At 44.1% G+C, this 10,206-nt stretch overlaps 1 non-coding gene across 1 annotated transcript; it reads right to left on the bottom strand.

Annotated features, from left to right (window-relative positions):
• Positions 1-3,203: 3,203 nt before the first annotated feature.
• Positions 3,204-3,264, bottom strand: LOC138402010 (small nucleolar RNA SNORD48). The gene has a single exon (XR_011236599.1). It is a non-coding gene; the product is annotated as a small nucleolar RNA SNORD48 (small nucleolar RNA).
• Positions 3,265-10,206: the final 6,942 nt, after the last annotated feature.

Genomic DNA, 10,206 nt, shown 5'->3' with positions numbered 1-10,206 from the left:
TCTACTAAAAATAGAAAGAAGTTATCTGGACAACTAAAAATATATAGAAAAAATTAGCCGGGCATGGTGGCGCATGCCTGTGGTCCCAGCTACTCGGGAAGCTGAGGCAAGAGGATCGCCTAAGCCCAGGAGTTTGAGGTTGCTGTGAGCTAGGCTGATGCCACAGCACTCTAGCCAGGGCAACAGAGTGAGATTCTGTCTGGAAAAAAAAAAAAGTAATTTTTCCCAGGCTAAGCTTCATTGGGAATGAATTTCACATTTTCAGATATGACCAGACAACTTTAAGGAGCTAAGGTTGACTTGATAGAGCCAGTGCTTATATAGCCCCCTTGGAAAAAGTGACTTGGCACATGGCTTAAAAAGCTCCTAGCCTTACAGGTGAGTAAGGAGTGCCACTCCCTGGCAGGTCCAGGAACATCAGGATATTTCAGGGACCTGGAGAAGAGAGGAATTCGCCCAAATCTATAGGTTTTGCAGGTGAAGTCTAATGGTGAGTCGGCTTGGCTTCTTAGCCTTGAGGGGCTTTTAAAAGTCAAATCTGAGAGTCCTTCTTATTTCTGTTCAACAAAGCAGACTTAAAAAGAGCTGTATGATTAATCATGATCCTTGCTGTCCTTATGTAAACAGTTAGACCAAATTTAATGAAACTAAACTTACTCATTTATTTATTTATTTTTTGAGACAGAGTCTCACTCTGTTGCCCAGGCTAGAGTGCCATGGCGTCAGCCTAGCTCACAGCAACCTCAAACTCCTGGGCTCAAGCAATCCTTTTGCCTCAGCCTCCTGAGTAGCTGGGACCACAGGCATGCACCACCATGCCCGGCTAATTTTTTCTATATATTTTTAGTTGTCCAGATAATTTCTTTCTATTTTTAGTAGAGACAGGGTCTTGCTCTTGCTCAGGCTGGTCTTGAACTCCTGACCTCGAGTGAACCTCCTGCCTCGGCCTCCCAGAGTGGTAGGCTTACAGACATGAGCCAATACGCCTGGCTGAAACTAAACTCATTTTACAAATTAGTTTTATTTTGATTATCTTTGATACAAGTGCAGATGACTGTAGGGAAGACATTCTATATTACAATAAACTATATATAATACACCATTATGGGATGTCGAACAGTTCCACATTCACTGAATTTAAGCTTTTTCCTCTTGGTGAACTGACTCCTGCCATTTTGTGCATTTCGGTCAATAATTAACATTTCCAATTTGTCTCCCATCCTTCTCACTTGGAATCACTAAAAACTAAAACTACCATTTCCCTTAAGTCTTAACAAGCTAAAGCTGGATGACTTGACATAAACTTCAGAGAAATCACAACAGATCACGTACAGACAACCTTCATGCCTATTACTATATAGGCCACTTGAAAAGTTCACTAGAACATCAAATGACATCACCAGAGACATTCAAACTACAAACCGGAATTCATCAAAATTGTTGCTGCCTTCCCCCCACTCCAAGTAAAAATGCTTCGAACCCAACATCTAGTAATCTTCTCAACTTACTGCCCTCTGAACTCAAAAACTTGGTTTATATTTGCTCCAGCCATTAACCTTTTTTTTTCTTGCTTAATGTGTCTCATTAAGTACCTGTTTGCTTTCGCTATATAGAGGTCTAACTTAGGTAAGAGCCCACCTACAATATTGCCTCTGAAAATGAGACACAATTGCCTAACTAAACTATTCTCATGACTAAGAGACTAATTCAAAAAGATACTGGACAATGTACTTAGATTTGTTCTTTTCTGCTTGTTCCAATTTATGTTCTTCTCTCCCTTTGCAGATCTCTTGCTGCTCAGCTACTAACATGATTCTTCCCTCCACAGCCATCAAATCAGCCTTCTTTTTTTTTTTTTTTTTTGAGACAGAGTCTTGCTCCCTGTTGCCCAGGCTGGAGAGCAGTGGCCTCAGGCTGGTCTTGAACTCCTGGCCTCCTGGCTTTAAGCCGTTCTCCCACCTGGGCCTCCCAAAGTGCTAGGACTACGGGCGTGAGCCACCACACCCAGCCTAAACCAGCTTTTTTATTTATTTTATTTTATTTTATTTTTAATTTTTTTTTGTGTGTGCCAGGTTCCGTCCAGGCACTGTTGAAGCAGGAAACCTTGGCGACTCTCGGCGAAGAACGTCTAAACCAGCTTTTAATAAATGCAACTTCTAGGGAAGTTCCAGAAGGGGGAAATGAAGGAGTTAAAACACACTTATTGACTAAGTAAAAGGCAATTGAAAAAATTGGAAGTGCAGAAAGACCACTCTGGCCTTCATGCTGTTTCTTTTTTTTTTTTTTTTTTTGAGACAGAGTCTCGCTCTGTTGCCCAGGCTAGAGTGCCATGGCGTCAGCCTAGCTCACAGCAACCTCAAACTCCTGGGCTTAGGCGATCCTTTTGCCTCAGTCTCCCCAGTAGCTAGGACCACAGGCACACACCACCGTGCCCGGCTAATTTTTTACTTTTTTAGTAGAGATAGGGTCTCGCTCTTGCTCAGGCTGGTCTCGAACTCCTAGAGCTCAAGTCATCCTCGTTTAGGCCTCTCAGAGTGCTAGGATTACAAACGTGAGCCACCGTGCCGGCCCATGCTGTTTCTTAAAAGCAGAAGATGAAGTTCCTATGTGAAAGATGCTACATCTTTATCCCCAAGGGTGAGAAGTTGAGATGAGAGAATTCTGTACAGACCTTGTGAAAATAACTCTTTTCTTTTCTTTTTTTTTTTTTTTTTTTTTTTGAGACAGAGTCTCACTCTGTTGCCCAGGCTAGAGTGAGTGCCGTGGCGTCAGCCTAGCTCACAGCAACCTCAAACTCCTGAGCTCAAGCAATCCTCCTGTCTCAGCCTCCCGAGTAGCTGGGACTACAGGCATGCGCCACCATGCCTGGCTAATTTTTTCTATATATATTTTTAGCTGTCCATATAATTTCTTTCTATTTTTAGTAGAGGTGGGGTCTCGCTCTTGCTCAGGCTGGTCTCGAACTCCTGAGCTCAAACGATCGGCCCACCTCGGCCTCCCAGAGTGCTAGGATTACAGGCGTGAGCCACCGCGCCCGGCCCCCAAAATAACTCTTATCTTTTAAGCCTCCCCACATAATTTAGCTGCTCCTTCACATCCTACTATTCTTTGTCCAATTCACTGTGTAAGTAACCAACTCCAGCTGCTTGATTAGGTTTTCTTTTGTTTTTGTTTTTTCTTCCGGGGGCGGGGAGGGCGGGGCCGTCAGCACGCTGCGGTGATTGGCACCAGCGACACACTCAATCACCTGGGGTCATCATCAACCCCATTGATTGGGTTTTCATTCCCTTGTGAGGGCTTTCTGTGCCGCATACAATTTTAATTAAATAAATTTGGGTGCTTTTCTCCTGTTAATTTGTTCTATGTCGATTTAATTTTCAGGCCCATCTGGGACTCTGAGGATGGGAATGGGGTTTTGCAGCCACCCACTGGGGTAAACACAGCAGCAAGAATGGAGGGGGGCTGGGCGCAGTGGCCAATGCCTGTAATCCCAGCACTTTGGGAGGCTGAGGCAGGAGGATCGCTTAAGCCTAGAAGTTCAAGGTTGCAGTGAGCTACGATCATGATCATGCCACTGCACTCCATCTTGGGCAACAGAGCCAGACTGTAAAAAAAAGAAAAGAAAGAAATGGGGGGAGGGGCACAGATTTTGCAGGGATAAGTGAATTTGTAACTGGCTCCATAAGCAAAAATGCCTTTTATAGTTCTCTTATGTTTCAAGTTTCCAGGCCAGTAAGATTTGCTGACCAGAACTTTGTAACTTTCTGTTGTACTGATGCATTCCCTTTTGAGTTATTTTTTTTTTTCAGAAGTGGAACCTCCTTGCAGCCACAAGATAACTACAAAGCCTTACACCACCTGTTTGACCAGAGAAGACAAGATAACGGACACCTCACCATGGATCATGCCGAAGGACCTGTTGAACAACGTAGTACCCGCATCCCACCAGAGCACAAGGCTGAAAGAATGACCAATGACCAATATTAACTCATAGCTCATTATACTACTAAAATCTCCACCCTGGGAGGGACTCATTCATCATTTTTGTGATGTATATACTAGCATGATTTCTCACTGCACTTGTGTGCCCTGCAGTCCCCGAGAACATGTAATGATGCTCACTACCCTCACGCATTATTCATTTCACCTTCAGAAAAACCCCTGACCCCATTGGTGGGGGGGGCAGATTTGAGGCACCCCATACCTCCCACCTCCTGGTTGATGCGTCCCTGATAAATCTCCTTTCTTCCTTGACAATCCTCATTGTCTCAATAATTGGCTTTCTGTGTGGCGAGCAACAGAGGGCACCCCCATTGAGGGTTCATTAACAAATTGAGTGCATCGGCCCCCTTTCCAGGAACCTTGGAAATCCTGTATGTTCTTTCACCAAGGTGGGTAGGGATTTCTTTGGCCTTCTGCAGTAACTCCTGCCTTCTATCCTCCCCCTCACTTCACACTGCTGCCATATGCTATTCCTAGACTGCCAATCCCATCTTGATCTGTTGCTGGCGGGCTTCAGCCCACCCCAGAAAGCCAGATTCCTTGGTCTGACTGTGCTCACGCCAGCCCTGCCTAGAACATCCAGTGTCACATTCTCCACCACAGTCCATGTGCCCCCAAAACCTTCCAGTTTGAAGTCCTCCCTGTCCTCATGGCTGTTCTGCCCAGCTCACTCACCCCTCTTTGTGGCCTGGAAAACTCCTCAAGATTCTTTCTTCAGCACCCCCTTGCTCAGAAGTCTCAAAGTCTCTTGGGAGGCAAATGAACCCCTCCCTCCTTCCTTGCTAAAGCTTCCCAGCCATTTCTTTTCTGGAATTTATCACAAGGTGCACATCACGTGATAATGCAAGAGTGGGGTTACCCAGGGACTTACAATGCTTACCAGCACGGGATACCACCATCAGCACCAGTAAAAGGTTGCTGAGTGGGTCTTACGTGTATTTGCACGAGCTTAAGTCTGCAAAGCCCTTTCATGGTTACCAGCGCTTGTAACTCCTGATGTCCCTGTAAAGCTCAGTAATGAGGCTGCATTTTACAGGAGAACTTACGGTACTCAGGAGGTATAAACTACAGCGGCGCACCCTTCTCCCTTCCGCAGCCCCTCTCCACCAGCCAACCCCCCAAGCCCTGCCCTGCCGCATTGCGCTATCAAAGCGACACTTTCAGCAGCTGTACGGCCGATGCAGGGGGTCACCACTTCCCGCTCAAAGTGACGACCAATCAGAGGATGACTTCGCCCGCGTCACAGATGATGGCCAATCGTGATAGGGACCCCAGCCTAGGCCGCGCCCCAAAGAGACCTGAGCCAATGGGAGTCGCGCAGGCGGTGAACCAATCAGGACGTGGCATGCCGCGTGGTGGGCTGGCCGTTGGGCGCTTGTGTTGGACTGAGAGGAAGTGAGGGCGGCCTGCAGCAGGGGCGACCATCATGGTAAGCCGGGCGCTGGCGGGGCTGGGCAGCCTAGGAGGGGCGGCCAGGGCCTGGCGGACGCGAGGGACGCGCCTTGGGCAGCGGCGCCACGTGGACTTGCCCGGCAGGCCCGTGCCGGAGCGTGCAGGTCAGGGGCGGGCGCAGGTGCAAGCCGCACGCTACCCTCGCCCCGGCCTGCCCTGGGGTGACGAGGAGCCGACCCCGACCTTCCTACCCTTCGCAACACCAGGTGTTGCGCTTAAGCTCTCTCCAGTTTGTCTCTACGATGCTGTGAGCTCCTCTCAAGGGCACTTACAAAAATAGACAGTACTTACAGGTCTTGACATAGAATGATAGAAAATGGTATATGCTGAAAAATCTTGCTTTCTCCATTACGAAGATTTTTGTTTGTTTTGAGACAGTGTCTCCCTCTGTCGCCCAGGCTAGCGTGCAGTAGTGTCATTATGGCTCACTGCAATCTCAAACTCCTGGGCTCAAGCTATCCTCCTGCCTCACCTCCTGAATAGCTCCAACTACAGGAGCGCGACACCACGGCTGGCTAATTTTTCTGTTTTTTGTAGAGACGGGGTCTTGTTCTTGCACAGGATGGTCTCGAACTCCTGGCCTCAACGGATCCTTCCGCCTCAGCCTCCCAGAGTGCTAGGATTACAGGTGTGAGCCACTGTGCCCGGCCAATCTTTTGTTTGTTTATATAAATATTTTAAATTTTTTTAGAAGTAAAACCAAGCAAACGGAATAGGTATATTTACACCTCCTACACACCTTCTTGCACCAGAGATGGCACACGGTATGCACTCTTTTTTAAATTCTAATTTTAATTTATTTATTTTTTGAGACAAGATCTTGCTGTGTTGCCCAGACTGGAGTGCAGTGGCACGATTGTAACTCACTGCAGCCTCCAACTCCTGGCGTCAAGTGATCCTCCCACCCAGGCCTCCCACGTAGTTGGGATTACAGGTGTGAGCCACCAGGCCCAGCCAGTATGTACTCTTGCACCTTGCTTTTTCATCATACAACAAAGTCCTGCAGCTTGCTCCGTATCGGTATAAAGATCTGCATTGTTTACCGCTGTGTAGTAGTATTCCAGGGTATGGCCGTACAGTAGGTTATTCACCCTGCTATATTGCTGGATACTTGATGGCTTCCAGTCTTTACACATAAAGCTGCAAGGAGTAACCTGTGCATGTGCCATTTCTGATGGGTGTAGGTGTTATGTGGGATGCTAGAAGGGGATGGCTATGATATTGTAGATATTGGCAGATTCCTTTCTATCAGCAATAAATGAGAATTCCTGTCCTCCCAGGGAAGGGCAGGCTTCTACCTTTAATTGTTTCATTTTAATATCCTCAGCTCATAGGTACATACTAGGTAATTGTCGAAGTAATTCATTAATAGTTTACACATCAGTGAAACCCAACCAACGCTTCTGTCATTGTGCACATCTAAAACCAGCAGCCCACGAGAGGTCTTACACAGAGGCCAGAAAGACCTTTCATGACAACTTTTCATGGTTCAGTTCAAGTTTCACTTGTCCCCAGTTAACTGAGGCTGATGGCCAATCATCTTAGCCTCAATTTCCTCTTCAAACTAAAGTTTATAAAGTTTGCTAGCTTTCAAATGTTATAAAAAGTACATATATAATAACTCAAGCTAATCTCTTCATTTTCCCTTCATAAAAGTTGGTTCGAGGCTTCTCTCTTTTTTTCTCAACTCCCCCTTCTCAGAATTGAGGCATGAAATGGGTGCTTGATTTTTTTTTTTTTTTTTGAAGAGACAGGGTCTTGCCCAGGCTAGACTCAAACTCCTGGGCTCAGGTGACTCTCCCACTTCAGCCTCCCAAGAGCTGTGACTACAGACCCAAGCCATCATGCCAGCTCCAATGCTTTTATTTTATTTTATTTTTTTTGGCAAATAATATATGTATATTTTTTATTTCAAAATATTAAGGGGGGGCCAGGTGCGATGGCTCTCACCTGGAATCCTAGCGCTCTTGGGAGGCTGAGGTGGGAGGATCTCGCTTGAGCTCAAGAGTCTGAGACCAGCTGAGCATGATTGAGACCCCCATCTCTACAAAAAATAGAAAAATTAGCTGAGCATGGTGCCATGTGCCTATAGTTCGAGCTACTCAGGAGGCTGAGACAAGAGGATTGCTTGAGCCCAGGAGTTGGAGGTTGCAGTGAGCTATGTTGATGCCATGCACTCTAGCCAGGGCAACAGAGTGAGACCCTGTCTCCAAAAAAAAAAAAAAAAAAAAAAGGAGGGGGATAAAATTGTTTTGTTACACAGATACCTTTTATAATGCTTAAGTCAGGGCTTTTAGTGTGCCCATTACCTGAATAGTGTTTATTGTACCTGATGGGTAAGTGTTTACCCTCCGTGCCTCCCCACTTCTTGCTTTGCAATGACCTTTACGTTTCTTTGTGCCCATGTTCAATGCTTTTTTTTTTTTAAAGACATTAATCATTTCAAGTGTAAAGAGAAGGTATCTTCTATTACCTGACAAATAAAAGGAAGCTTTAGGATTAGAAGAAATTTGTGCATCTCACCATTTTTAGAAGCTGTTATTTTTAGCAAAGGCTTTGTCTTTAAAGGAAAAATACAATGATTAATTAATACTTCCAACAGAGCTATTCAGACATTGTTGGTATGATATGGTCTTTGCAAGTTGAAATGCATACATGAGATTTCAAAAGTTCATAGTACTTCCTGTAGTTCAATCAACTTAATTAGGAAGCTTTTCTGATGGGGGGAAGTGGTAAGAAGTTGGTGTAAATATAATCTTTTTTTTTTTTTTTTTTTTTTATTTTATTTTTTTATTTTATTTTTTTTTTTTTTGAGACAGAGTCTCACTCTGTTGCCCAGGCTAGAGTGAGTGCCGTGGCGTCAGCCTAGCTCACAGCAACCTCAAACTCCTGGGCTCAAGCAATCCTCCTGCCTCAGCCTCCCGAGTAGCTGGGACTACAGGCATGCGCCACCATGCCCGGCTAATTTTTTCTATATATATATTTAGCTGTCTGTATAATTTCTTTCTATTTTTAGTAGAGATGGGGTCTCACTCTTGCTCAGGCTGATCTCGAACTCCTGAGCTCAAATGATCCGCCCACCTCGGCCTCCCAGAGTGCTAGGATTACAGGCGTGAGCCACCGCGCCCGGCCTGTAAATATAATCTAAAAGAATTGACACTGATCTTCTCTGAGAAAATGTGGGCCATTCCAGGTACTTCCCTTTGCGTTAGAAGGATTTGTGTCAAGATGCATTTACTGGCAATCCTAGCAGCAGAAATTGCTTAAAATCCCACTTTATGTATACCAGAGCCTCATCACGAAGTTGATTACCTCCTGGAGAATTTGTTGCTTAGGGCAGCATCTGCTGAAAACTAAGGGTAATTTTTTCTGGTTCAGTACTCCAGTTTGGTTGGTATCAGCGTTAGACTGTCAGCTGTGATTTAGCCACTTGTATTAAGCTTACTAAAGACCGGCCTAGAAGCAGAATTTCTCGGCTTCCACACCATTGTAACTAAGAGCTAGGAGGTTACATTGCTGGATTAGGAAATTATTAATAGAAACAATCCAAAGTCATTTGAGATTTCTGAACTGTAATGTGATCATAATTATATGATGGGAAAATAAGATCCTTGCTTAAAATCATCTGGGTCATGATGTGGCCATTTTGACTGCCTATTTTATTTTTATACCAGTTGTCTCTTCTTGAGTAAGCTTTGTTAACATGTTTAAGAAATTTGTCCATTTCATCTGTTATCTAATTTATTGGCACAGAGTTGTTCATAATATTTCTTTATTCTTTTAATATTTCAGTATCAGTAGTGACATCCTTTCTCATTCACGGTATTGGTAATTTGTGTCTTTTTTTCTGGATCAGTTTGGCTAGGGGTTTTTCAATTTCATTGTTGTGCTCAAAGAACTTTTGGTTTCACTGATTTTCTCTAATTTTTTTTTCTGTTTTATATTTAATAGTTTTTTCCTGCTCCTTACTAGTTCTTTTTCTTTTTTTTTTGAGACAGAGTCTCACTCTGTTGCCCAGGCTAGAGTGAGTGCCGTGGCGTCAGTCTAGCTCACAGCAACCTCAAACTCCTGGGCTTAAGCGATCCTACTGCCTCAGCCTCCTGAGTAGCTGGGACTACAGGCATGTGCCACCATGCCCGGCTAATTTTTTTTTGTATATATATATATTTTAGTTGTCCATATAATTTCTTTCTATTTTTAGTAGAGACGGGGTCTCACTCTTGCTCAGGCTGGTCTCGAACTCCTGACCTTGAGCGATCCACCCGCCTCGGCCTCCCAGAGTGCTAGGATTACAGGCGTGAGCCACCGCGCCCGGCCTGAATCTGTATTTTAATTAGGTATTTACATTTAATTTATAAAGACATTTAATGTGGTTATTGGTATGGTTGGGTTTAAATCTACCAGGTTGCTATTTGTTTTCTATTTATCCTATTCCCTTTTCTTTCTTTTTATACCCTCTTTTTTTGGGGACGAATTGATTATTTTTATGATTCTACTTTATCTCCTTTATTAGTTTCTAGGCTATGCTACATTTTTTTTGTGGTTGCTTTGGGCATTATAGCATACATCTTCAATTTATCAGTCTACCTTCAAGTGATATTATACTACTTTACAACAATATACTTCTTTTTTCTCCCTCTAGGACTTTGTGCTATTTTTTTGTTATCTTTTACTTCTATAAACATCACAATGAATAATTATTTTTGTTTTAAATGTTCAATTATATATATATATATTTTTTTTTTTTTTTGA

Source organism: Eulemur rufifrons, chromosome 21 (genome assembly GCF_041146395.1).
Source record: "Eulemur rufifrons isolate Redbay chromosome 21, OSU_ERuf_1, whole genome shotgun sequence".
NCBI classification, from domain to species: Eukaryota; Metazoa; Chordata; class Mammalia; order Primates; family Lemuridae; genus Eulemur; species Eulemur rufifrons.
Note: the sequence above shows the minus strand (reverse complement) of the source record. Positions and strands in the feature narration are given on the sequence as shown.